The 27,663-nt window shown below is 39.1% G+C and overlaps 1 long non-coding RNA gene across 1 annotated transcript; it reads right to left on the bottom strand.

Moving 5' to 3' along the window:
• On the bottom strand, positions 1–27,555 carry LOC112941172 (uncharacterized). The gene is made up of 4 exons (XR_003246220.2): positions 27,095–27,555; positions 26,255–26,344; positions 25,387–25,522; positions 1–216 (listed from the first exon to the last, which is right to left on the bottom strand). It is a non-coding gene; the product is annotated as an uncharacterized lncRNA (long non-coding RNA).
• Positions 27,556–27,663: the final 108 nt, after the last annotated feature.

Raw genomic sequence — 27,663 nt, 5'->3', positions numbered from 1 at the left:
AGAGTACATAAAAGTTGAGACTTAGCCCTTACATCAATACAACTCTAACAAAATGAATACGACATAGTTCTTGAAATAGAAAAAATAGAACAATGTCTTTCAATATAACAAAACAACTAAAGCTAGATTCATAGGCTTTTGTCCTCGGTCACCAACTTAAGAAACAATCCAAGCTTCTCTACGAAATTGTCCATAAATCACTTCAATAGCCCGAACCTACATTTATGTAGAAATAAAAGAGATATGGTTACTACAAAGTACAAACCACATGTACTAAGTATGGAAAACATGCACAAAAGGACATTTTGTTGTTAAGCATGCTAAGTTCACTTCAAAAGACTTTATGCACATTCAGGAACCATATACAAGTCCATATCACCACAATAATAAGACACATTCATATTCATGTTCAAGAGTAACATCATAACAAAGACATAATCAAAATTTCATGTTTTGAGTCCACTTCATCAATACATTACAAGGCATTACTCAAAACCCCAATTCAAGTCTACTAGTGCAATGTGTATGTGAAGCCTCATAACCCCACATAAACCAAGTAAACTAGCAAAGAGACCATAAACATTGCATTTGCCTCATACATTATCATACACGCCAACATAGTACATAACAATTTAAACCAACATTATGTATATCAAGTGAAACCAACATCATACATAGCATATGAGACCAACATCATACATATAATATAAACATAAGGATTCCACCCTATAACTCCCCTCAAGGTCTACTTATGCAATATATAGGTAAAGTCTCATACCCTTACCTACACTAAGTGACACTTCCTAAGTAATCCTAGTTAGTGTTCATATTCTTCATTTGATTCATTCATTTTACTTTCGGGAAACTTCTCCATAACCGACATTAGACCATATGAGCTAACATGGAATCTGGTGTCAACCCCTCACACTGAAAGAAGGCATCCTACTTTAAAAGGTAGGATATATACATTAGCATATATGTGGATCCACCAGCTAGGTTTCCTATGGAGGCACATAGTTAAGGAACTAGGAGGTTGTTACTAGAAACCCTTTTTTATTCTAATTAGAATTGTAGTTTCCAACTCATGAGAGAACATAGTGTGAAACTCCCTTCCTTTGTGAAGGAACACCTCATCTCATTGTCCAGTTCCCTCTGTGCTAAGCTAAATTCCCTTTTTAAAGAACCTTTAAGTCTTTTTTAAACATTAGTTCATGAGATAGGCCCTAGGGAATTAACCCCTTATATAACATGTACATAGCTCATAGGTTATATGATGAGGATGTCCTTTCATCAAAACCAACAACATGTGAGATCATTAATTCATAACATAGTCATAAGATGCATATAACAATTACCTTCAATCTCTCATAATAGTACACCTATCATCATCTCACAACTATCATGTGCATAGCATGATCATAAATTCATGACTTCATCAATCATACTTCAATTAAACAACATTCCCAAAGATAGACCAACAACACTACAATAGAATGTTCATGACCTTAAAGATCTTACCAATGGCCTCCATGAAACCCATTTAGGACTTCATCCCAAATACATGATATATAAACCCATCAAACCTATTACCATAATCATGCAATAATCAATTATACAAGAACACACTTAAGTACCTCACTTAAAGCCATCAATTCACATAATTTAAGAGTTACGGCTAGGAGAAGAGGTACATTCATGGGTTCTTCAAGAATTATATCAAAACCCAAACAATACATGATAATAGGCAGTCCATGAAGTAATAACATAATTAACACCAATATAACAATGGATACATTCATCAACTTCAACCAATTCATTAACCAACATCCAAGATTAATGAAATTGGGAGAGAACATGGGTCCAAGGTAAATTCAAGTGAAACACAAAAATTAACATTCATTATACACTTAAATAGTCCTAAATAATAATAATTAATTATAATTGATCCACAATTTCAGTTTTAATAGAAGACCCATGTGTAGAGAAAAACCCTTGATTTTGGTAGATCTGAAATCATCTTTGAATGTACCTCTTGGGGAAAGAATTCGCATGAATGAAATAATCCATATGCTAATGAAGACTTTAGACACGAATTTGAGTCGAAAACTTGCAGACTTGATCTTCTTCTTGAAGATTAAGTGGTCTTCAATACAGGTTGGGTAAAGAGAGAATTTTAGAGAGAGGTGAGAACAATTGGGTTTTCAATTTAGGTATTTGATTTGGATTGGTAAAAATGATAAAAAAATGACTTAAAATCAATGTATACCCATCCCCTAAAATTACCAAAACACCCCTCACTTGGTTGGACCATTTAATGAAGCCAAACTTATCTTTAATTTTTTGAGTTTCCATTGCAGAACGAGTCCGCATCGCGGAGATGTTCCCACAACATTTCCAAAAATTAAATCCAGAGACAGTAGATTCTACGACGTGGACCAACACTTCGGCCCATGGTAAACGTATTCCGCGACGTGGACTTGTTTCTTCCATACACAATTGCTTGTTACATTGGCAGCTTGTTGGCCAATGGTTGGGTCCTCCTCAAGGACCCCTAAGGTGGTCCTTGGGGGGTCGCACATGGACTTTTTGGTCTTAAAAATAATTTTTTACCTACTTAAAGTATTTTTATAAGTATTAGCCTTCATACGACACTCCCAGACCTTCACAAGACCTAAGGACGTCTGCTAGTTCAATTTTACTAGTTTCCGAACGTTATGGTCGCCCCTTGACATTTAGAATCTAATACTTCTAAATCAATATATATATATATATATATATATATATATATATATATATATATATATATTAGTATAGGTCTGGAAATACCATTTTAACCATTATTCATTAAGTGAGGCTCTAGTCTAAGTCATTGAATTTTTGAAGTGTAAAAAAAAAACTCCTTGTACCATAAAATTCATGTTTTTGGTTAGAATTTCAAAGGGCCTAAATTCCAAGTACCAACCATGGGTCCTTGAGGAGAAGTCCAAAAAAGTAACATGGGCAGTGAACCACGAGGGCACCTACAACCTATAGGTTCACTTATGCCTCGTAGATGGGGGTCGTGGGTCAAGACCTATAAAATGGGTTGCAGGTCATGGACATACAGACCTTCAAGGTAGCCAGTAGGTCCATACACGGACTGTAGGTCCTTGGTCGTGGGCCAGACTTGTCATGTTTACTAATTCAGCCAAATATAGGGGAATTTAGGTTAAATCCTAATTAAGTCAGTTTAATGTAGGGTCATTTTATATGGCTTAAATAGGCATATAATACTTTTGAGTAATTAACTAACTACAAACACTTCATAAAAATATAAACAACCCATATCAAAATCAAACCTCTCCAAAATCTTCTCTCTAAAATCTCCATAGAAAAACAAGAAGAGATCAAGTTAGGGATTCAATAAGGGGGATTTCTCTTACAAATTTGTTAGATTTCTACACTTAAAATATGGTACTCTATAATTCATGGAATACTTTCATCCATGGAGTCCTCAAACTTCCCATTACAAATTAGAAAATTCTCCAAAACCTAGGGTTTTCACTCCAAGTCATGGATTCTTTCCAAAAATGTTTTCAATGATTTATTTAGTATCCTATGATTGAATTGTTGTTTTATGTTGGTTTTATGGTAAAATATCTCATGAATTCATGAGATTCCCATAACCCTAATTTATGACTTTGTGATGTGGTTGAATTGTAGTAAGGTCAATTGTATGGAATTGTACTTGTTTTTATCTAGTTCTTTTGATCATATTCTTATCCATGATGAATGTAGTAACCCTAAATTGTCTATGAGAATGTGATACTTGATCGAGGAAGGGTAATATATGGGAATTATGCCAAATTGTGTGTTTCGTGTATGCATGTTTTATGAACATGATTATAATCTAGTTATTGTGTTAAGTGAAAGTTCATCCTCATAAACACATAATGATCTTGATGTAAAAGTTTTTCTCACTATATGATGATTACTAGGTTCAAAGTTCATTCTCACCTATAGAATTTATGAGCTATTTCTATGGATTGTTTTGGATGGATGGTAAGACACTCATTCATTCTTGTATATTCAATTCAATATTAGACATTTAATGTTTCATATCCAGGTAGAACCTCCTAGTCGTAACCCGCGATGTCATCCTCGGAGAGGACTGGGACTATCCTCTTAGCATTCATCATTACATTCATAGGTGAAAAGTGTGGAAAATTTAAAAAATTTCATCTACATCTATCATGAAGTTTACATATGCCTCTCTCTTACACATAATATATTCATATCGAGTTTACTTAGACCATTCGTATAAGAAGATTACATAGTCTTCTACTTTTATGTCACACATATATATATAAGATAAATAATATAGTCTTAAAAGGTATGTCTCATATTAAACCATCTAAACGAAATAGAACAATCATGCCCATATCCCTTACACAAACGACAGTATTCACAAAACGATAGGAATGAAATGATAGTCATTAGACTATAACAATGCAACATAGCTAGAGTGAGAAAAGGCATCATCCTCAGAACTTGAAGACATGCCCACACTTGGAAGAATGATCCAAGCCTTCTTGCCAATTGGTCACGAACCCTTCAACGACTGGAATCGAAAATGTTGGGGAAAAGGTAGAAAATAGGGTTTAGCACATCACTTGTACTAAGTATAGAAACACAAGCACATATACATTTAAATCATGCTAAAAGGGACAATTTTATAAAGGCATGCTAACTCACTGTAAAAGCTCCTTTATTCATAAATAGGAAACTATGTTAACCAATAAGCACACCATCCTCAAGAAAATAGCATTATCAACATAAGACCAACAATATTAAGTCAAGTCAACATATGTATAACCAAATAACTTCAATATCATATTATAACCACAAGGCATATATAAGAACTTCGTAATCTTTCAACATATACTAGACTCTTACCTATAAGCCTTTATCAAGTATACAAGAGCAATGACCAATAAAAACCCCATAATGTCACTTGAGAAAGCAAACCAAACAAAGGACCATAAGCAATGCCTAACATCACTTAACATAGCATCAAAAGTAACCATCATCATACTTTAGCAATATAGACCAAGAACATGCTCATAAGTGAAAGTAACATCATATAGAGTCATTTACCATGCAAACTCAACATATATAACATATACACTATAAGAACACAAAAACAACCTCCTAAGGCTTCCCTCAAGGCAAACTAGTGCAAGGCATAGGTAGATTCCCATACCCCTATCTAGGCTAAGTCAAACCTCATAAGTCCCCCTAGTTAGTGCTCAATTCATGACTTCATTTTTTGTTTCGAGAACACTTGCCTTAATCGACATAGACCACAAGATCTAAGTGTGGAATCCGGTGTTGTGAAATCTTACACCGATGGAAGGTGGTCTACCAGCCAAAGTAGTACCAAACATGAACATAGCATCTAGGTGGATCCACTAGCTAGTATTCCTATAGAGGAAACATAGTTAAAGAACTAGGATGTGTAGTTGGGATCCTCTTTATGTTCCATGCATTATAGTCTCCAATATCATGAGTATAATGTTGAACCTACCTTCCCTATGTGGGAAGGGACACTCCTTACTACTAGTTCACTCGGTTCTAAGCTAGAGACCCTTTTTGAATTGTCTTTATGTCATCCATTATTACCAAAGCTTATTTTAAGTCATAGGAGACTAACCCCTTGTATATCATCATCATTATCTCATTAGGAATTGTATGAGAATAACCTTACAATACAACCTTTAAAGTGATATCAACATCTTATACCATAATATAGTAATGCACATAAGTGATTCAACATCATCCTTAAATCAATACAACCTTAACATGATCTCACAATTCATAAGACAAGACAATTCAATACCAACATCATACCATCCTACTCAATCCAATCACAACACATATACTTCAATTGAATCAACAACATTAGGTATAATTCATCACAATAGAGTTAGGGTTTCCAAGATCAAAAGTCTCACCTCTTCCTCTTCCAAAGCCATCATCATGGTATTATCATCACCCATCCACAATTCACCCATCAATAGGTACAAGATCATACAATAGTAATTCATCCATTAACCAAGTCAATTAAAGCAATACTAAACAATTCAATTCAAGATCACAACCTAGGGTTAAAGAGAAAAGGTCATCTTCCAAAAACTAGGTTAGTACATCAAGAAGTAGCATAACTGAATCATAATACATCATAGTCTAATCATAATAAACAAAAGAAACCATAAACAATGCAATTTAGAAGATCAAATTCATATTATAAAGAAATCCAAATGAAACTCATCTTTTTGAAATCAATTTTGGAAGAACCCTTTGGGGAAAGGAATCCCAAAGGTGAAAGGTTACCATTCCTTTCTAATTGTTGAAGATTGATGGAAAAAAGTAGACTTATTGCTTCCCTAGAACACTCTTTGACTTGGTCTTCTATGGAGTTTCTTTGGGAGAGAGAAAGTAGAGAGAATGAGGAGCGATTTGGGTTTTGGAATTGAGAGGTGTTAAGTGAGGTTTTAGACTTAGGGTAGGTTATATAGTTAATTAACTGACCTAATTAACCAACCCCTAATCATTAATTAAACCCCTTACTAACTAACTTAATTAATTGAACCAAATACACATAACAGTGAAATAGTGGCCCTTACCTACGAGACCCCGACCTACGGGTCGTAAGTCAGTCGATGGTCACAGTTCATGGCCATCTTGCACACCACCATTTTATTCAGAGACTGGACAAATATTGCCTTTATATAAAATGGCTAAGTGTCCAATGACGGTGGCCATCGACGCTCGGTCGATTGGCCCACGCCGTCGATGGCTACTATCTTAGACAAATTTTTGCCACAATGCGAGGGTCCTCGTGAAGAACCCTGGGTTGGTCCTTGGGCAGTCGTACCCGGACGTTTCGACTATAACCAAAATCTAATACGTATTAGACACGTTACTACCAAATTCCATCAAATTTCGACACCTAAAAACCTAGTCAAATAGGCCAACGTACACTAGAACCTCTTGAACTAGTTTCCGGACATCATGGTGTTTCATGATGCTTTGACTCTAAAACTTCCTAGATGACTTTTGTAAACTATAATTGACCTTAAAGAGTGTTCTAACCCTTAGACACTCATGTTAGTATCTAGATTAGGTCTTGTATTTTTGAAGTGTTACATAATTGTGGGAAGTAATTAGCACCTAGTGGATATTAAATATGATATGGAAGTTCCCTCGCTAGAAAGGACAGACTTCTATAAAGTATCTCATAAAATAGAATCTTTCCCCCCCCCCAGAAAGGGCGGGTTTCTGGTAACAAACTCCTTATCTCATAATTATGTGCTCTCACAGGTATTTAGCTAGTAGATCCATCTAAAAGCTCATACATTTAGTTCTACCTTAGGCAATTAGGAAACTTTTCTCAATTGGGGGATGACACCAGATTCCATGTTAAGCTCACATGGTCTATGTTAGTTAAGTCTTATTCCCAATTTAATTAAAAGATGAATAATTAAATGTGGTTGATCAAGGAATTCTACTTAGTATGGGTAGAATTATGGGATCCTACTTATGGATGGCACAAGTAGACTTGGAGGTTATTCGCAGTGGGTTTCTATTATGATGTGATGACTTATACATTGAATATGCTCACGAATTATGCTTTCCCTCTACTTTTCATGATGATTCTCGTGTTATGACTTAGATAATTTTCTCTCTTTTTAATGCATAGGATTGAATAGTTTATAAGGGGGATGATGTCACAACCTGAAAATTGAGTTTTAATGGCACTTACTATATCAAACTAGTAAGTAAGTCAACTCGAAGCTTCAAAATGACATGCATCACGCATACTAGATAAAAACAACCAAAAACATGAGAAGTAGAATATAATTTAAAGAAACAACAGAAGATAAGAATAGAAACCGACATACATATCCAACTAAACGATATCCAATCTCAAAACCTGGTCGCATACTATAAAAGAGTACACTCCCACTAAAATAGACCAAAATATATCAATCTAAATTAGATTTGAGTCATCCAAGGCAATGTCAAAGTAGTTTAAAGTCCTATCGGCCCCAAAATATAAATCTAAGGTAATCACTACACTACACCCGGTCTAAGGCATTTAAAAAGCTTCCAATAATCACAAACAAGTACATAAGAATACCACAAGGTAGGGTATGATCAGAAAATACAAAGTAAACATGTTATCACTTCAAAAAACCCCAAACAACCAAATATGGCATGATTTCTTTCCAATGAACAAGAATCAACTACCCATTAAGACAATATCAATCAATAGATAGATAATATGAGGCATGAAGAAATCAAGACAACTAGATATGCATGCTCTTTATTACCCAAAAGGCTGTCAAACCATAAATCTAATAACCAAACATAAGGCAACCTGAAAACTCATTCAAGCGCAACTTGATTAACATAAACTCAAAGTTCAACTAAAGTCATAACTCATAATCGACGTCATAAGCAGATTCACATGAGCTCTCAAATCATGATTATGGAGCTTTGCCTATCCAAAAGGACTCCAATCACTACAATACTATAAAAATAGAAGGGAGAATAACCAAGTACCCCCTCAACCTATGCCTGAAATTCCAGAGACACACTTATACTATACTAAGGTCCTATTACCCCCCTGAACTTATTTTATATGTAATTTTCTACCCCTTTTTAGCCTACGTGGCACTAATTCAAAAAAAGTCAACCATCATTGGGCCCACAAGATAGTGCCACGTAAGCTAAAAAGGGGTAAAAAATAATTAATAAAATAAGTTCAGGGGGGTAATAGGACCTTAGTATAGTATAAGTGTGTCTATGAGATTTCGGGCATAGGTTGAGGAGGTACTTGGGCATTATCCCAAAATAGAATCATAACGTCAAAACATTTTAATACCAAACACACAATGATTGGAGACAAATACAAAATCAAGTCACAAAAGAACTGTGAGCCCCATATTAGGAATATCAAAATTAAATATGTTAAAATCTCCTAAACAACTTACCAAGTTTATGTCCCAAACTAGGACATAGTTTAAGGCTCGGATGGCAAGTTTTAGCAACATGAAAAATTTACAACACCAATTAAGAGGCTAAGGGAGTCCCTTTGGGGTGATAATTACCTCAACATGACGCTCTCCACACTTCCCCAACCACTCCCATACGTATATATGCACTATCTAGACCAAATGCAACAAGAATCAGTTGATTCAAAGGTGTATAACTCAAGAAACTCAACTTGGAACTTTGAAATAAGAGTTGGATCGCGTTTTGGTTTTAATTGAAAGACCAAACAATTACTCATCGCAACGAAAAATCCCCAAGTAGCAATCGTGGCCCCTAGATAAAAGGCCCTACGCAATTACAGAGGTCAAACCCCATGATCACGGTGACCAAAAGTGGTTAACCCCAGAGTTACCAATCTTAATCGCAGCCAAGGCCCACATGACTGTGATGGTCAAGTGTGGTGTCTTTCTCGATAACACAGGATTTATCTCTATAATCATGTAGGATGCCACATGCACTACATATTGGTGCATCACTTAAAATACCCAAGTTTGAAAATTTCAAACGGAGTGCTAAGAACTTGTTCAAAACCCTATGTACGAAATCAAGATATACTACCCGATCAAATTTGTCATTCTAGACTGAACGAAGAATTCAAAACTTCTAACATAAGTCGTCTCAATGAAAAGTAGATGTCACATCCAAGCTCCATATTTAGACAAATTCCACGAGAAGGCGATTGATATACCGTGGTTTCATGGTATAATTAATACTTTTTCCTTAAGTTTAGTGTGTCCGAAAGCCCTTTTTGTGCTAATTTTGATATAAGTTTCTCTTTGTTTTGCAGGAAATCTGTCCAAAGCTGAATGCAGAGATTTTGAGCGAAAAATGCAGAAGAGACCACCTACGGAGCTTATGACGGTCCGTCGTGCCTGTGACGGTCCGTAGGTGGCAGCGTAGAGAAGCTGCTGAAGGAAGATGGGGAAGTCTGACCAAGTGTGGGATTACGAAGCTTGTGACGGTCCGTCATGGCTATGACGGTCCGTCCTGCAGGTTCGTCGTGAAGATCAGAGAAGTGATCCCAGTACCCAGATTCCAAGAGTTGAAGTATTTTGAAACGAGACCCTCGACGGACCGTTGTGCCTATGACGATCCGTCACACTTGCCGTCGAGGGGAATGAAGAAAGCAGCAGAAGAATTGCACCAAGTATGGGACGACGGAGAGACTTTGTGTCTTGAGTGTTTGATTGTTAGAGATTCTTACAAGTGATTTTTGGTGATTAATCAAGCAAATTTTCAGACTTTATTCTTTCTCATTGAAGTAAGTACATGAATTCTTGTTTAACATATTTGAATATTGTGTTTATGGCTATGAGGAACTAAACTCCATAACTAGGGTTGTGGGAACCATAGGCAAATAATGAGATAAACCCTAGATAAAATAACAATTCTAGAATCGTATCTTGCATGTATTAATAATTCTTTCGCTTAGAAGTCTTTTTAACGGATGATCAACGTTAGAACTCGCCTTAATGCTACTTGCCGGACCAAGGAGGTAGATAATAGGAAATGAATTATTAACATAGATTTAGTGTATACTGTCTAATAGGCTAGTATTGATTTGTACGAGGTAATAACTTAGTAAAATATCGAATACGATGCTTAATATGAGGTAAGGATAAGGGTTAGGAAAGAAACACACGTAGCCGGACCAAGGTGCGGAGTGAGATTTTCTAGATGCCAGACCAAGGATTTAGAAATACATAACTTATCACTTTGCATGCAAGATACTAGGAAAGAATTGTTATAGTTAGAATTATCAAGTTATGAACCTGTGGGGAACACGTAAACCCTAGTTACTTTGATTACTTGATTAAAACTCAACATTAAAAGCTGTTAAGTGTCTCTTTCAAGTTCGTTAGTTATTTTTGCTCATTAGGAAATACAAACCCCCCTTTTATGCTTTTACTTTCTAGAGAAGTCATCAACCAAACAATAGTAATAACAAGTTGAAGTTAAGTCTAGACTATTTTCCTCGTGGGAACGATCCCAACCTAACTAGTTGGGTTATTTACTTGACGCGACCGCTTTACTTCTCATTTGAGAAGTAAGTTTGAGCGTATCAAATTTTGGCGCCGTTGCCGGGGAATTTAGCTTTTAGATTAACTTGAACTTCTTACTATAGTTTAGTTGATATTTTCTTGATTTTACTTTGTTTTATTGTTTTTGATTTCTTTTCGGAACTATCCTCCTTGTATGCCAAATACACAGAGAGGAAGATAACCGTTGTTTCCCTACGATCACGAGCTAGAGCATACACTGCGAAACATGAACCGTAATTTGGGAATCAATGATGAGGATCCAAACCAGAACATCCCAGCTCCGGCTGATGTTCATGGTCAGATGTTACCCGATGCTCCGGGTGAACATCAACAGAGGGGACAAAATCCCGCTCCACGGCCCCAAGCATACTACAGAGGCTATGATAACATAGCAGATTCAGATGGGCCACTGGTTTTGCCTCCTCTACCCACAGGCCACACTTTTGTGGTAACTAGTAGTCTGATGCAAATGCTCACTGCCAGAGGTTTGTTTTCAGGGCTACCTTCTGAGGATCCACATGCCCATATAGCTAAGGTAAGGGCAGTGTGTAAAAGTTGTGTGGGGAGGCCTGATTTGGATCTAGATGTAATAGGTCTCAGAGTGTTTCCTCTCTCACTGGCGGGAGAGGCTGCTATGTGGTTTACTGAGCTCCCATACAACTCCATCTTCACTTGGAACCAACTACGGGATGTCTTCTTAGCACGCTACTATCCGGTCTCCAAGAAATTAAACCACAAAGACAGGGTGAATAACTTTGTGGCACTACCAGGAGAGTCAGTTAGTAGTTCTTGGGATAGATTCACCTCATTCTTGAGAAGTGTCCCAAATCACCGTATTGATGATGAGTCACTGAAGGAATACTTCTATCGGGGACAGGATGATAACAATAAAGCGGTGTTGGACACTATAGCAGGTGGATCTTATGGAGAATGCCCTTATGCTGAGATCGCTGAGAAATTAGAGAAAATCTCCCGTAACAACAAAGCTTGGAATACTAGGAAGTCTGATACAGGGAGAAACACCTTCGCAGTACAGTCTACTCACAACCCAGCCACAGATGATATTCGTGAAGAAATGGCTCAGATGAGAACTGAGCTTGGGTTGGTACCAAAACACGTCACTGGGGGTGCAGAAAAGATTAATGTAGTCAACTACTTGGCTAAACCACCACCTCCAATCGATGAGTGTTATTATGAGGAGGATTCCTATGCAGTAAATGAACAGATGGGGGGTTTCCAACCAAGTGTCCAAGGCTCTAATCAGGAGAATTGGTGCCAAGGTCAAGGGAACCAAGGTCGGAACTATGGTTACTACAATCGTGAGGGTCATTATGTCCGAGATGGAAACTACAATCGCGACAACAACTTCAACAGGGGTAACTATGGTAATAGAAACGACAGGAATGGACCCTATGTCCCTCCTCAAAATCGTGAAGTTACTCCTTGGGATGGTGGAGGTAGTATGTCGCGAGTTGAGGATATGTTGCATAAAATGATGAGGAGGTTCGATGCTAGTGATGAGCACAATAAAGAGTTGAGGAATGATTTAGCGGGTATTGGGCAAAAAGTTGATACACATGCAATATCTATTAAGCAACTTGAGTTACAATTGGCCCAATTATCTGCAACTGTAAACACACGGCAACCGAGCACTCTTCCTAGCAACACTGTCCAAAATCCAAAAAATGATGGACATTGTATAGCAATTACTACTCGCGGTGGCAAGCAAACCATTGACCCACCTATGCCATCTAATGAGAATGAGGTGACAAAAGACACTGATAAAGTGGTAAATATTGATGCTAATTTAGAGGATAACAGCGCAGAAGATGCTGAAGTGCCAAAAAAGGTAACTCCCATGCCTAGGCCACCACCCCCATTTCCTCAAAGATTAGTGAAAAAGACTGAGGATGGCAAATATCGACGTTTTATAACAATGTTGAAGCAACTTTCTATCAATGTCCCTTTGGTAGAAGCTTTAGAACAAATGCCTGGTTACGCCAAGTTTATGAAAGATTTGGTCACAAAGAAAAGATCGGTTACTTTTGAGGATGATGATAGAATGTAGCATTGTAGTGCTATTGCTACAAGATCTCTGGTCCAAAAGAAAGAAGATCCGGGTGCGTTCACTATTCCTTGTACAATCGGGCTATTACATTTTGCGAAAGCATTTTGTGATCTGGGGGCAAGCATAAATCTCATGCCCCTCTCGATTTACAAGAAGTTGGGTTTGGGTGACCCAAAGCCCACTGCGATGCAGCTACTGATGGCTGATCGAACAGTAAAACGGCCCATAGGGATACTTCATGATGTGCTAGTAAAAGTGGAGTCATTCATCTTTCCGGCCGATTTTGTTATTCTTGATTGTGAGGTTTATTTTGAAGTGCCTATTATCCTTGGGAGGCCATTCCTAGCTACGGGAAGAGCCTTAGTAGACATGGAAAAGGGGCAGATGAAATTTCGGTTGAACAGTGAGGAAGTGACCTTTAATATTTGTAGGTCCATGAGGCAGAGTGGTGAGCTCCAATCGGCATCTGCTATATCCTACAACATGAGTGAGACCTTTGAGACACAAATAGAAGAACGTCTAGGTGTCGAAGCATTAGCGGCAGTGATAATGAACTTTGATAGCGATTGCATTGAAGAGTATGAGTCATTAGTCGCGGCTTTTGACCGAGTCCCCACCCGCTAAACCATCTATAGAGGAAGCTCCAAAAGTTGAATTAAAAGCTCTCCCACCTCATCTTAGGTATGAATTCTTAGGAAATGGTGACACTTTGCCGGTAATCATTGCATCAGACCTAGATGAAAAACAGGTTCAGAGTTTGGTGAAGGTACTAAAAAGGTTCAAAAGAGCTATTGGGTGGACCATTGCGGAATTATTGGGATCCCTCCTGGTATTTGCTCTCATAAAATCCAACTCATGCCTGATCATAAGCCGAGTATTGAGCACCAAAGATGCTTGAATCCTCCTATTCAAGAGGTTGTGAAGAAGGAAATTATCAAGTGGTTGGATGCTGGAGTAATCTATCCAATCGCCGATAGTAGTTGGGTATGCCCGGTTCAGTGTGTACCTAAGAAAGGGGGAATGACTGTGGTCCCCAACAAAAAGAATGAACTTGTTCCAATGAGACCGGTTACTTGATGGAGGGTGTGTATGGATTACCGTAAACTGAACTTATGGACTAAAAAAGACCATTTTCCTATGCCCTTCATGGATCAGATGTTGGATAGACTTGCCGGAAAAGGGTGGTATTATTTTCTTGATGGGTATTCGGGGTATAATCAGATTTCTATTGCACCAGAAGATCAAGAGAAAACCACTTTCACTTGTCCATATGGGAATTTTGCGTTCAGAAGAATGTTGTTTGGGTTGTGCAATGCACCCGCAACCTTTCAGAGATGTATGATATCAATATTTTCTGACATGGTGGAGGATACTATAGAGGTTTTTATGGATGATTTTTCTGTGGTTGGTGATTCATTTGAGCGATGCTTGACCAATTTATCTGAGGTTCTTAAGAGATGTGAAGACTTCAATTTGGTACTAAACTGGGAAAAGTGTCATTTCATGGTGAAAGAGGGTATTGTGTTGGGTCATCGCATTTCAGAAAAGGGCATAGAGGTTGATTGAGCTAAAGTTGAGGTAATAGAGAGACTTCCCCCGCCGATCTCTGTGAAAGGTGTGAGAAGCTTTCTTGGGCATGCAGGTTTTTATCGGAGATTCATCAAAGGCTTTTCAAAGATTGCACACCCATTGTGCAAATTGCTGGAGAAAGAATGTAAATTTTATTTTGATGAATCCTGTCTTAAAGCATTCGGTGAGCTAAAAGAGAAGTTAGTGTCTACGCCTATCATTATTTCTCCGGATTGGAACAGTCCATTTGAGGTAATGTGCGATGCTAGTGGGGTGGCTCTTGGTGTAGTATTGGGACAGAGAAGAAACAAAATCCTTCACCCAATTTACTATGCTAGTAAAGCCCTAAATGAAGCCCAGAAGAACTACACAGTGACTGAGCAAGAACTCCTCGCAGTATTCTTTGCTTTTGAGAAATTTCGCTCCTATTTGCTAGGTACTAGAGTTATAGTGCGTACTGACCATTCAGCATTGAGATATTTGATGGCAAAAAAGGATGCGAAACCAAGGCTGATTCGTTGGGTATTACTGCTACAAGAATTTGACTTTGAAGTGCTGGATAGAAAAGGGACTGAAAATCAAGTTGCTGATCATTTGTCTCGTCTAGAGGATGAAGCTATGAGAGAGTTAGGGGATAAGACTGACATTGATGATACTTTCCCCGATGAACATGTATTGGCTGCTTCACAAGACTTGATTCCATGGTTCGCAGATTTTGCGAACTATCTGGCTAGTGATATTGTTCCATCAGACTTGTCCTTTCATCAAAGGAAAAAGTTCATGTACGATGTGAAGAAGTTCTTTTGGGATGAACCATACTTGTATAGGAGTTGTGCCGACGGGCTTATTCGACATTGTGTGCCAGAATGTGAAATGTTGAGTGTATTGGAGGCATGCCATTCTTCACCTGTTGGTGGACATCACAGTGGTATCCGAACCGCTCACAAGATATTGAAATGTGGTTACTATTGGCCAACTCTTCATCAAGATGCTCATGGGTTTGCTAAATCATGTGACAAATGTCAACGAGATGGTGGTATTTCAAGAAAGCAAGAGCTCCCTCTAAACCCCATTCTTGTGATTGAGTTATTTGATGTGTGGGGTATTGACTTTATGGGCTCTTTTGTGAGTTCTCATGGGATGAAGTACATTCTTGTAGCAGTTGATTATGTATCTAAATGGGTCGAAGCCATAGCCCTCGCAAACAATGAAGGGAAGAGTGTCACTGCATTCTTGAAAAAGAATATATTCTCCCATTTTGGCACTCCAAGGGCCATTATTAGTGATGGGGGCTCCCACTTCTGCAACAGATTGTTCAAGGGGTTATTGGAGAAATACGGTGTTCGCCATAATGTGGCCACTCGTTACCACCCCCAAACTAGTGGGCTAGTTGAGGTATCGAATCGGGAGATCAAACAGATATTGTCCAAAACAGTGAATGCTAGTAGAACAGATTGGTCAAGGAGGCTTGATGATGCTCTTTGGGCCTACCGGACAGCTTATAAGACTCCCATAGGTATGTCTCCATACCAACTTGTATATAGGAAAGCTTGTCATCTTCCGGTTGAGTTAGAGCATAAAGCCATGTGGGCTATGAAGAAGTTAAAATTGGATAAGAGCGAAACTGCAGAGCAACGGTTAAATGGGTTGAAAGAACTTGATGAATTTTGCTTGAAAGCCTATGAAAGCTCAGCCCTATATAAAGAAAAGATGAAGAAGTATCATGACAACAAAATTGAAAACGAGAGTTTATGGTCGGGGATTTAGTGCTTCTATTCAATTCCAGATTGCGCTTGTTTCCAGGCAAACTCAAGTCCAAATGGACTGGTCCTTACACGGTTACCCAACTATTCCCTCATGGAGCAGTTGAGTTGGAAATGAAGGAGGGTGTGCGGTTCAAGGTGAATGGACAGCGCATAAAAATCTATCTCGGGCATGCTGAATCGGCGAATAAAGTGATCGAGGCATACCATCTTGATGAAGTCTGAGTAATCAAGTGGCCCCAGTCGTACCGCGACATTAAATCAGGCGCTTGTTGGGAGGAAACCCAATACTTATCGTCTTTTTAATAATGGTAGCATTTTTTTTCTATAAATAGGTTTTAAATTTGCAGGCACATCACCAGGAAATTCTGCAGAAAACTACTCCGCAGTAGCCACTGACAGATACAACAACGGACTGTTGCGAATGCAACGGACCGTCGTATGCATCCGTCACACCAGGTATGTATTTCTATCATTTTTGAAATTAGGGCACACACGACGGAACCTACGACGGGGCGTCGCAAGTGCGACGGACCGTCGTCGGGGAACCGTCGCGCGATTAATGAAATCTACCCGACCCGACCCGGCTGGACCCTTTTCAAAATCTGACCGTTTATACTTCCCCCCTATATTCCACCCCATTACTTCCTTATTCCCCACATCTCCCCTCTCTTTTCAACTTCCACACTTCCCCACTGATCATTGCTCCCAAAAACCACCTATGCCTTATCATTATCATCTACTTGTCGGTGCTGCTACTGTCGGTGTCTACCTTGCCAGAACCAATCTCCGTTTGTCTTCTTCTCCATTTCCAAGGTATGTGTCTCTACATTTATACTTATTTATCTTGCATTTTGGTTTTGTAGTTAGTATTAGCTTAGTTCTTAGTCGTATACTGTTTCCTTTATATGCTTATGTCGAAACCTAGGTTCAAAATGTTCGTATGTGCCATGTTGATAACCCTAGGCATAGGTGATTTTGCTTTGGTAGTTTCTTAGGTCGTTGGGATAGACACATATAGGTCCACAACACTACACAACCATGTGGGTTCATCGGGGATGCGTAGGGTACCCCCAGTTCTAACACTGCTACTCAGAACTAGACCCCGATGACGGCCCGTCGCACACACGCCGGACCGTCGTAGGGTCCGTTCACAAGCCCTAGCACCCCTGCCCAACGACGCCTGTGACGGACCATTGTCTTCACGACGGTCCGTCCTGCACGACTGTCATGGTTGTCAGAGACCCTGTTTCTCAGGGTCTCTCAAAATTTTCTAAGTGTCCTACGACGGTCCGTCCTGCTTGACCGTCATGATGGTCAGAGACCCCTCTGATAAGGGTCTCCCAACATTTTCTAAGTGTCCTACGATGGACCGTCGTCCCAGTGACGGTCCGTACTGCTTGACCATCATGATGTTCAGAGACCCCTCTTTCAGGGTTCTTTCTATATACATTGACTAAGTACAACACGACGGACCTCATGACGGTCCATCGTATCCACGACGAGCCGTCATCCAGCCCGTTGTGTGATATAGTTTCACTATCACTAACACACTATTTTAAATGTTTTATGTTGTATGGGCTTGCTTGTCTTGTTTGACATTACTCGTACTAATACTGATCCTTTTTAGGTACTATCTACTATGGCACCCAAGCAAGACGAGCCTACGCACACGGGCGATCCAAGTCTGTTGCCCCGTCTACACGCTTGATCATTGGGTCTGATGATGAGCGGGACCCTGAATATGTGCCCCCAGGCACTTCCTCACCTTCCCGTGCTGCACGTGCCCCAGAGCCACACCCAAGACGGTGGCGTCCGGCGTAGTCACTGCCTCCCAGTCTGATGAGGAGCGCACACTAACCGGCACACCCTCTGGGTCAGCCACAAACGAGGAAGGAGCGTCTGGCTCCTTAGGAGTATCCTGGTCCGAGGAAGCTTCAGGATCTGCTGAGGTTCCCGCACCCGCCACTGCTGCAGCGTCGGCCTCGTCTGATGAGGCTGACAGTTCAGACTCCACATCCGGTGCACCAGCCCAGGTCCCCACCCCAGCCTCTGACCAGCCAAACCGGTGGTGCGTCGAAGGCCAGTTTCAAGTTTACTCCGACGCAAAATTGCTTACTGATAAAGGGGTAATGACTCGGACACTCACCTTAGAGCGGCGGGTACTTACAGGGAGTCTCCCATCGATGCCGGAGATCCACAACATATTCACTAGGCATCGCTTAGAGTGGACAGCCCGTCCGTTGGGACGATACAGCGAGGAAGTGGTCCGAGAGTTCTACGTATCCTACGTAGCGACTCTCCGATCACAGATCGATAGGCGGGATGCTCCCGCTAAACAGGCCCCACTGGAGCAGGTTCGAGTCCGGGGCGTGCAGGTTGACATTTCCCTGCCAGCCATCCGCCGGTTCCTATATGGCGAGAGTCCAGATGCTACGTGGACCCCCCATACTACCGAGTTTGACTACCACTGGCAGATCGTGAAGGATGGCCAGTTCTTGCGCGAGCAGGCACTGAGAGAGATCACCAAGAGGTGGATGGCCCTGCATCTATCAGTCGACGGAGAGGGTGCAGATTGGGTCACTAAGCCGAAGGGAGCCATCAAGAAGGCCAACCTCACGTTCGTCGCGAAGTTCTTGTGGCTGCTCGTCCGTCACTGCCTTTCCCCCACAGCTGCTGATAACATCGTCACTTGGGATCGAGCAGTGTTGATAGTGGCGATGATAGCCGGATTCGAGGTCGACTTCACATGGCTTCTTCAGGCAGTCATGCACGGGAGGGCATTCAAGGTCACTACTATCTACCCCTTCCCGTGTATGATTTTTGCTCTTTGCAGGACCGCAGGTGTGCCCATATGGCACATAGATCAGTTGAAAACCCCATAGGGCACCGTTGACGTCGGCCTCATCAGAGACGAGGCCAATGAGTTGGCCCCACGTCGAGGGACCCGTCTAGAGCTGCCACCACTTGCTAATGATCTTGCGGACACGGTGGCCCAGGCCCGCACCGCTACATAGGCGTCCACTGACACTACCCGGTCGAGTCTATCTCGGGTAGTAGCCCAGCCCCGAGCTCATCGCGCACAGCTCCTCTACTGTTACCGGCCCCGCTTGCTAGGGTCCAAAAATTGAAGGCACAAATGGCCACCCTTCTGCATCATATCCAGCCGTTGATGCAGAAGGCTATTACTGAGTCTGAAGCGCGTATGGAGAGGAAGATGCAGCACAAGATTACTAAGGTTCACCAGCCCCTCGATGCATTTGAGTTGAGAGTGTTAGCCCGTCCAGCCCCTCCGGTAGATGTGTCGACTCTCCAGGCTGCAGTCGACAGTCTTCGTGCAGACATCGACACGATCCTAGAGGCGAGAGTGCCGGAGCCTGTCGAGCCTGTTGAGTACACTGTATTGGCGACCCTGTTTGCTACGTCAGAACTTCCCCCACCTTCCCCTCGAGAGAGTGCCAAGAGGCGGAGGGGTCGATCAAAGGATGAGGCGCGAGCAAGGAAGAAGGAGCGCCGAGAGATGGAGGCCGCGAGGAGAGCCTCACTTGCTGAGGCAGAGGCACACCACATCAGAGCATCGCAGATAGCGGCTGGGGCGTCTAGCTCCCGCACTGTAGAGACAGCAGGAGGCACTACTAAGGGTGTGGTTGTTGCTGAGGACATTACTGAGGGTGTCCAGATTGCTGAGGACACCACTGAGGGTGTCCAGATTGCAGAGGATGTGGGTTCTGGGAAACCAGACCCACCAGCTTGTTGGTCGACGGCGCTATGCGCCACAGGTTTGCTTCACCTATCCCTCTAATCTTTAGATTCTTTTTTTATGCATTGGGGACAATTGCATGCTTTTTTGTTGGGGTGGGGTAAATGGAAAGTGAGTGTTAGGGTGAAGTCTGAGTAGCCCAATTCACTATCCTCTTTTGGGGTTTTCTTGTCTGCGTTCTTTTCCCCCCAAAAGACTGATTACTTTTTCTATTGAACTGGCACGTTATATATTTTGTACATAGTTTAACTCTGAAGCATGATGGCTAAAATGATATCCCAATAAAACTGGAAAATGTTGCATGACTAGGCGTAGTAACTGATAATTGTGTGGCTCTAAGCATGAAATAGAGTTACACCATTACATTACCCTAAATCTTCAAGTCAAACTAGGTGTCTGATAATCTGGTATAGTGATGAGATGTCAAGTGAGTGTGAGGAAAGTTGAATAGTCCACTATTAGTACTAAGCTAGAACTTGTCTGGTTAGTCCTGCTAAAAGTAAGTTGTAACAGACAATTAGGAAAGGATCATCAGCCCTTATTCAGTATAGCACATTTCTAGCCGAAATAAAAGAAACCAAATGAAAGTTATCCTTCTTTGATCCAAATAATTTGAGCTTAAAATTAGACCTTTCTTTTTCATCCCAACTGATCTTTTCTCGGAACAATATGTTGGCCCTGGTCCCTCCTTGGACATGTGCACCTCAGCTTATGCCAAAAGCATAAGTTGAGGGTGGATAATGAATACACAACCTTTGTTATGTCCCTGACCCGACTTTGGGTATTGTGTACCTTGACTCATGGCAAAGCCATGAGTTGAGGGTGGCTGTTTTGAGGAATGCTCTGGAAAGTGGGGTTCAAAAAAAAAGAGAAAGAACAAAAGTAAAGTGACTCAAGAACTCGTTTGAAAAAAAAGAGAAATATTCAAGAATTACAAACAAGAAAAGAAAAGAGTTACTTACACAAATGAAGAAAGAAGGGAAACAGCAAGGTGAAAGAATAGGAGAAACTGGGCGAGATAAAGTGATAGAAAGTGGAAGGTTTAGCCGATATGTCAAGGAGGGCAAAAAAGTCACTAAAGTATACCTAAATATACCCTACCTGACTCTGAGCCTACGTTACAAACTAAAAAAAAATCCTATCGTGATCCTAAGGGTTGTATAGCGAACTTAAGGTAGTGAAAATAAGGGCAAGCTTATGGCAATAGGTATGAATGAGTTTGACTTTGTTCTGAGAGCGAGTGTTGAAATGTAATCCTTATACTCAAACTGAAATCATTGTGTGAAAAATGAGGATTTTTGTTCTAAAGTGAGGACACTAGTTGCTATACCGAAATTGTTAGCCCCTCGGTGAGAAATTGAAGAGAATAGGTGTTAGTGCGTGGTGAGTCTGTGTCATGTTCGAATCCCACAAAATTCAAGCCTAATAGTGATAGCATGCATAGATTTGATGAGATTAATCAGGATTGATAGCCAAATGATTGCAAAGGATAAAAACATGAATACTATTGTACAAAGATTGTGTAGTGAGTCATAGTGCGTCGCTTGAGGACAAACAACAAATTTAAGTTGAGGGTGTTGATATACCGTGGTTTCACGGTATAATTAATACTTTTTCCTTAAGTTTAGTGTGTCCGAAAGCCCTTTTTGTGCTAATTTTGATATAAGTTTCTCTTTGTTTTGCAGGAAATCTGTCCAAAGCTGAATGCGGAGATTTTGAGCGAAAAATGCAGAAGAGACCACCTACGGAGCTTATGACGGTCCGTCGTGCCTGTGACGGTCCGTAGGTGGCAGCGTAGAGAAGCTGCTGAAGGAAGATGGGGAAGTCTGACCAAGTGTGGGATTACGAAGCTTGTGACGGTCCGTCATGGCTATGACGGTCCGTCCTGCAGCTTCGTCGTGAAGATCAGAGAAGTGATCCCAGTACCCAGATTCCAAGAGTTGAAGTATTTTGAAACGAGACCCTCGACGGACCGTTGTGCCTATGACGATCCGTCACACTTGCCGTCGAGGGGAATGAAGAAAGCAGCAGAAGAATTGCACCAAGTATGGGACGACGGAGTCCACGACGGTCCGTCATGACCACGACGGTCCGTCGCGTGGTCCGTCGACCCAGCCGCGTTTTGGCAGATTTCCAGTAATTAGAATCCTTGTTTAATTAGGTTTTTATTTTTTTTATAAATAGTTCGAAAAACCTCGTTTTGAGGTTAGACTCTGTGAGATTAAACATCATATTGTTAGACTTTGTGTCTTGAGTGTTTGGTTGTTAGAGATTCTTATAAGTGATTTTTGGTGATTAATCAAGCAAATTTTCGGACTTTATTCTTTCTCATTGAAGTAAGTACATGAATTCTTGTTTAACATATTTGAATATTGTGTTTATGGCTATGAGGAACTAAACTCCATAACTAGGGTTGTGGGAACCATAGGCAAATAATGAGATAAACCCTAGATAAAATATCAATTCTAGAATCGTGTCTTGCATGTATTAATAATTCTTTCGCTTAGAAGTCTTTTTAACGGATGATCAACGTTAGAACTCGCCTTAATGCTACTTGCCGGACCAAGGAGGTAGATAATAGGAAATGAATTATTAACATAGATTTAGTGTATACTGTCTAATAGGCTAGTATTGATTGGTACGAGGTAATAATTTAGTCAAATATCGAATATGATGCTTAGTATGAGGTAAGGATAAGGGTTAGGAAAGCAACACACATAGCCGGACCAAGGTGCGGAGTGAGATTTTCTAGATGCCGGACCAAGGATTTAGAAATACATAACTTATCACTTTGCATGCAAGATACTAGGAAAGAATTGTTATAGTTAGAATTATCAAGTTATGAACCTGTGGGGAACACGTAAACCCTAGTTACTTTGATTACTTGATTAAAACTCAACATTAAAAGCTGTTAAGTGTCTCTTTCAAGTTCGTTAGTTATTTTTGCTCATTAGGAAATACAAACCCCCCTTTTATGCTTTTACTTTCTAAGGAAGTCATCAACCGAACAATAGTAATAACAAGTTGAAGTTAAGTCTAGACTATTTTCCTCTTGGGAACGATCCCAACCTCACTAGTTGGGTTATTTACTTGACGCGACCGCTTTACTTCTCATTTGAGAAGTAAGTTTGAGCGTATCAGCGATCCCCACACAAGGTCCTTCTATATTGAACTTAATGTTCTAGAGCTAAAGAAACAGTCATAATTACATTATGAAACCTTCTTTTTGAACATATGATAAAAGTCAACCATTCAAGTTTCACAAGCTCCAAAACACCAATCCAAACGAATAATTATTTGATCGAATCGTCATTCCTAGTAAGTCACAAGTGATGGTTATCGATTAGAAAAACTCTCAATTTATCTTTCATTCTTCAATTGAGTATGAGAGAAATCTAAATAAGATGAGAAAATTATAGCTTTGTGTTCAAGTATGAAGAGTTTATAAAGAGTATAGGTAAAATAGTTCATAGGAAGATAGTTAATAGTACAACTAACCTAACATCATACAAGTAAAAGTAACATGGGGTTTGAGTGTGTTTTTTGAATATTGGTAAGTATTTGGCGTTATGATTTGCTGAATCATGTTTCTCTTGTATAATTCACAATCCAAATCAACTACTATGACATGAAAAGGGTGAATCCTCAACAATTGTGTATGAAGTTAATAATTCTATTTCTATAATTTAGCCCAATTTAACTTGATACTCAAGAACATCTTCCAATATTAATCCTAATTTATATATAAAAAAAGAAATTTAATTAAATTATTCCTTCTCTATTTTGGGAGACAACACCATATTTGCTTTGTAATGTTCACTTTCATATAATATAGGGAAAATGTACAAGTACCCCCTCAACATATGCCCGAAATCTCAGAGACACACTTATACTACACTAAGGTCCTATTACCCCCCTTAAACTTATTTATAAGTAATTTTCTACCCTTTTTGGCCTACGTGACACTATCTTGAAAAAAAAAGTCAACCAGCATTGGGCCCACAAGATAGTGCCACGTAAGACGGAAAGGGGTAGAAAATTATTAATAAATTAAGTTCAGGGGGTAGTAGGACCTTAATATAGTATAATTGTGTCACTAGATTTCGGGCATAGGTTGAGGGGTACTTGTGCCTTATCCCTATAATATAGTTAATACTTCAACCTTCCATGATATACAATTCATATTGCTTCCTTAACAGCATAACATTTCCACAAATTCAAAGGAATTAACAAATCCATTTTAAAAAAATATTTGGAACCTTGCAAATCCAAATTACCTCCTCAAGAAGTATCATTTTGTGTGAAATGCAACAAAAACTCCAATAACAAAAAAGAAATACTTTTTCATTAACTCAACACTTGGATGGGATATTGAACCCTTAACCCGTTTGAGTCCCATATCTACAGTTCAGATTACTCCCTAATCTCAAAAACCCATGAAAGAACAAATAAGATGAGATTGTTACACTCATGAGAAATGCTTACTTTTTCTTTTGTAAGATAAATTAAAAGTATCATTATTCTTAGAAAACTAATGAGATAAAATTTCTCCCTGCAAAAAAATTAAGAATAATTATCGAATAGAGAAAACAGAGAGACATACTAGATGGCTTAAGCCCGTGCAAGCACAAGCTCAACGATGTGTTTTGGTAACCTAAAAAATATTTGTTCTTACCATTTGCAGAACACTAAAAAATTAGCATCATGTTATATATGAATACCCTCGCGACTACCTATTTTTTTTTCACTTTGGCCTGACTACCTACATTTTTTCCATGTACTGAAAAGGGCAAGCAGGCCACTATTAACTAATATTGTCCTTTGCAAAGCTTTAGTTTTATTTTCTTTATCCACAAGATTTGGATAAAGTTGCATTTAGGTCGCTAACCTAATAATAAAATGTGAAAGCCAACACCAAAATATTAAAGTGTTACATGTATGAAGCTCGTTGTATGCTTCACCAATCACAGCAACATAAATAGATAACTATACATAAAATATAAACCTCTGTAGTCAAATATGTATTGAGAATGCAGCATGTGAGATAATAAGTATGTGATCAATGTATGGATCTATAACAAATACCACTTCTTCTTCGTTGTCTGGGCATTTGGAACTGTTCGCAGTTGCGGATGAACTTCAGGCTTTCTATGAGTTTTAATTTCTGTGTCAATTGGCACCACAATAAACTCAAATTGGCCAGCAAAACAAACCATCCAACCTAATACAAAGAATAATAATTACTATGTAGAAGTTCTAAGCTTACTCCAACAACTATATCCAAAAGGAATTTTTGCCCCATAATATCTTAATTCATGAAGGACCAAAATCGATTTGCATATTGGTGTTGTTGTAACCATTCATTTTCTAAATGCATTCTTTTTTAGTCTATACTGATAGAACTGACTTGGCGCATTGGACATAAGAAATAGAGCATATCCACGAAACATGCAAGCATGAGAACAATCAACTAAAGTTCGTTCACTGTGCTTAAAGGACTGCAAATTGTCAACTGCCAAAAAAGAGGGGAAAAAAAAGGAAGCCACCACCATCCACCTCACTCTGCATTTACATGACCAATTGCTAATAATGGGAGGGAAGAAATGAAAATAAGAACTTTTATTATCATCTGATTACTCATCTTCATGAACAATATGTTATTATTCATAATTATTTGTACTAAAAGTCTACCATTGTCTTCTAGTACAATTTCTTAGATATGGAGTAGTTATTGATTTATTATTATCTCTAAATCAATTTCGAGAACTAAATTGTGTACGTAGTTGTGTTTGTATCCATAAGAAGATGTTGTTTGTAGCACATATCAAGCTTATAATTAGTAGTCATATTATGCTTTCATATACCGTTAAATGAAGTTGCTTTAATGGCTACGACCTACAATGACACCAATAGAAAAAAGAAATAAAATTACAAATCGGAGAAGGTTTCTTACCTTATAAATAATGATGAAATGGTTAGCTGATAATCCAATCACAAACTCAAATCATCATTTTACCACCTCAAAGAATTTTCATTTCCATTTCTGAAACAATGTTGTAGATATAGGACAATACATATTAATTGAGACAATTTATAGTCGTTGGTTGGTTCTTTGATAACTAAAACTGAATGTCAATATCAAAATAATAGTAAGTTGAATGCGGAAGCAGGATAAACCTAAAGGTTAGATTTTTGTCACACCAATTCAGACTTTTTACCATTTAAAAAAATATTTTGTCTACATGTCTTTCTCTTTCATATGAGAAACTCACTTTTCATGTAAACAAAGTATAATAACATAGTCAATGTAATCCACAAGTGAGTTCTGTGGAGCTTAAAATGTAACTACCACATATAGGTAGAAAGATTATTTTAGAGAGATCTTTCTGGAAAATTTTCCAGTTCATATAGGGGGACCATCTCAACATCATGATGTGAAGATGTTGTCCCCTTTGCAACATAAGTAATAATTGGTGATACCTAGAATAAATCAGTAGGATATGTACGACTTGAACTTAGACTTAGACTTGCACATGAAATGCAAGACTTGGACTCCTCCTTGTGTCAGCAGTTCATTTTATTTCGATTGCAATTGATTTGTTTCTTCTTTTTAATGGTTCTTTGGTTGTTTACATGCATTTTGGATTCTTCTCATATTTAAACTACATAAAGTTATCAACCCACATTTGAAGTTAAGAAAATCGACAAAAATAACATATGGAAATGAAAGCTTCAAAAAATAAAATTTAAAAAGAAACTTTAACAGGATTATAGAGAGACAACAAAGAATTACCTCAAAATTGAACCAGTACTGGGAGAATATTGAAGATGAAAAAGTTGTACTTGGAGAAGCTCGAAGATGAAAGGTTACGGAGATAATATATATATATGAACAATCAAAAGCAAAGATTGATTATCCAAAATTTACAATTAAATTTCGGAATGAAGAGCAAAAAATACCCTCAAATAGGGAAGGGAAAATTGAAGACGAGTAGAAAATAACAACTGAGAAATACCTGAAAATTGCAAGAATACTTTGAGAAGAACAAATATGAAGCCTGAAATTCTATTGCCTAGGCAAAGGATGAACAAAGATAAAAAAATAGTGCTTGAAAGCCACCTTTAAGGCTGTAACAATTGAACATCAAAGAAAATAGAGGGGAAAAGGTAAACCTAATAAATCAAATTAAAAAATCGAAGATCAAAACAGATAGATGACGAAGATAATAACCTTGAAATTGTATTTTGGATAAGACTGAGAATGAAGAGTCGTGTAGTAAAAATAGTCCATCTCCTAATTCGATTGATGAGAGTTGGGTCGGTGATACGTAGCAATGACTAGACAATTACGTGGAAGATGAT

Source organism: Solanum lycopersicum, chromosome 3 (genome assembly GCF_036512215.1).
Source record: "Solanum lycopersicum chromosome 3, SLM_r2.1".
Lineage (NCBI taxonomy): Eukaryota > Viridiplantae > Streptophyta > Magnoliopsida > Solanales > Solanaceae > Solanum > Solanum lycopersicum.
The sequence above is the reverse complement of the archived record's forward strand: the minus strand, read 5'-3'. Positions and strand labels throughout refer to the sequence as shown.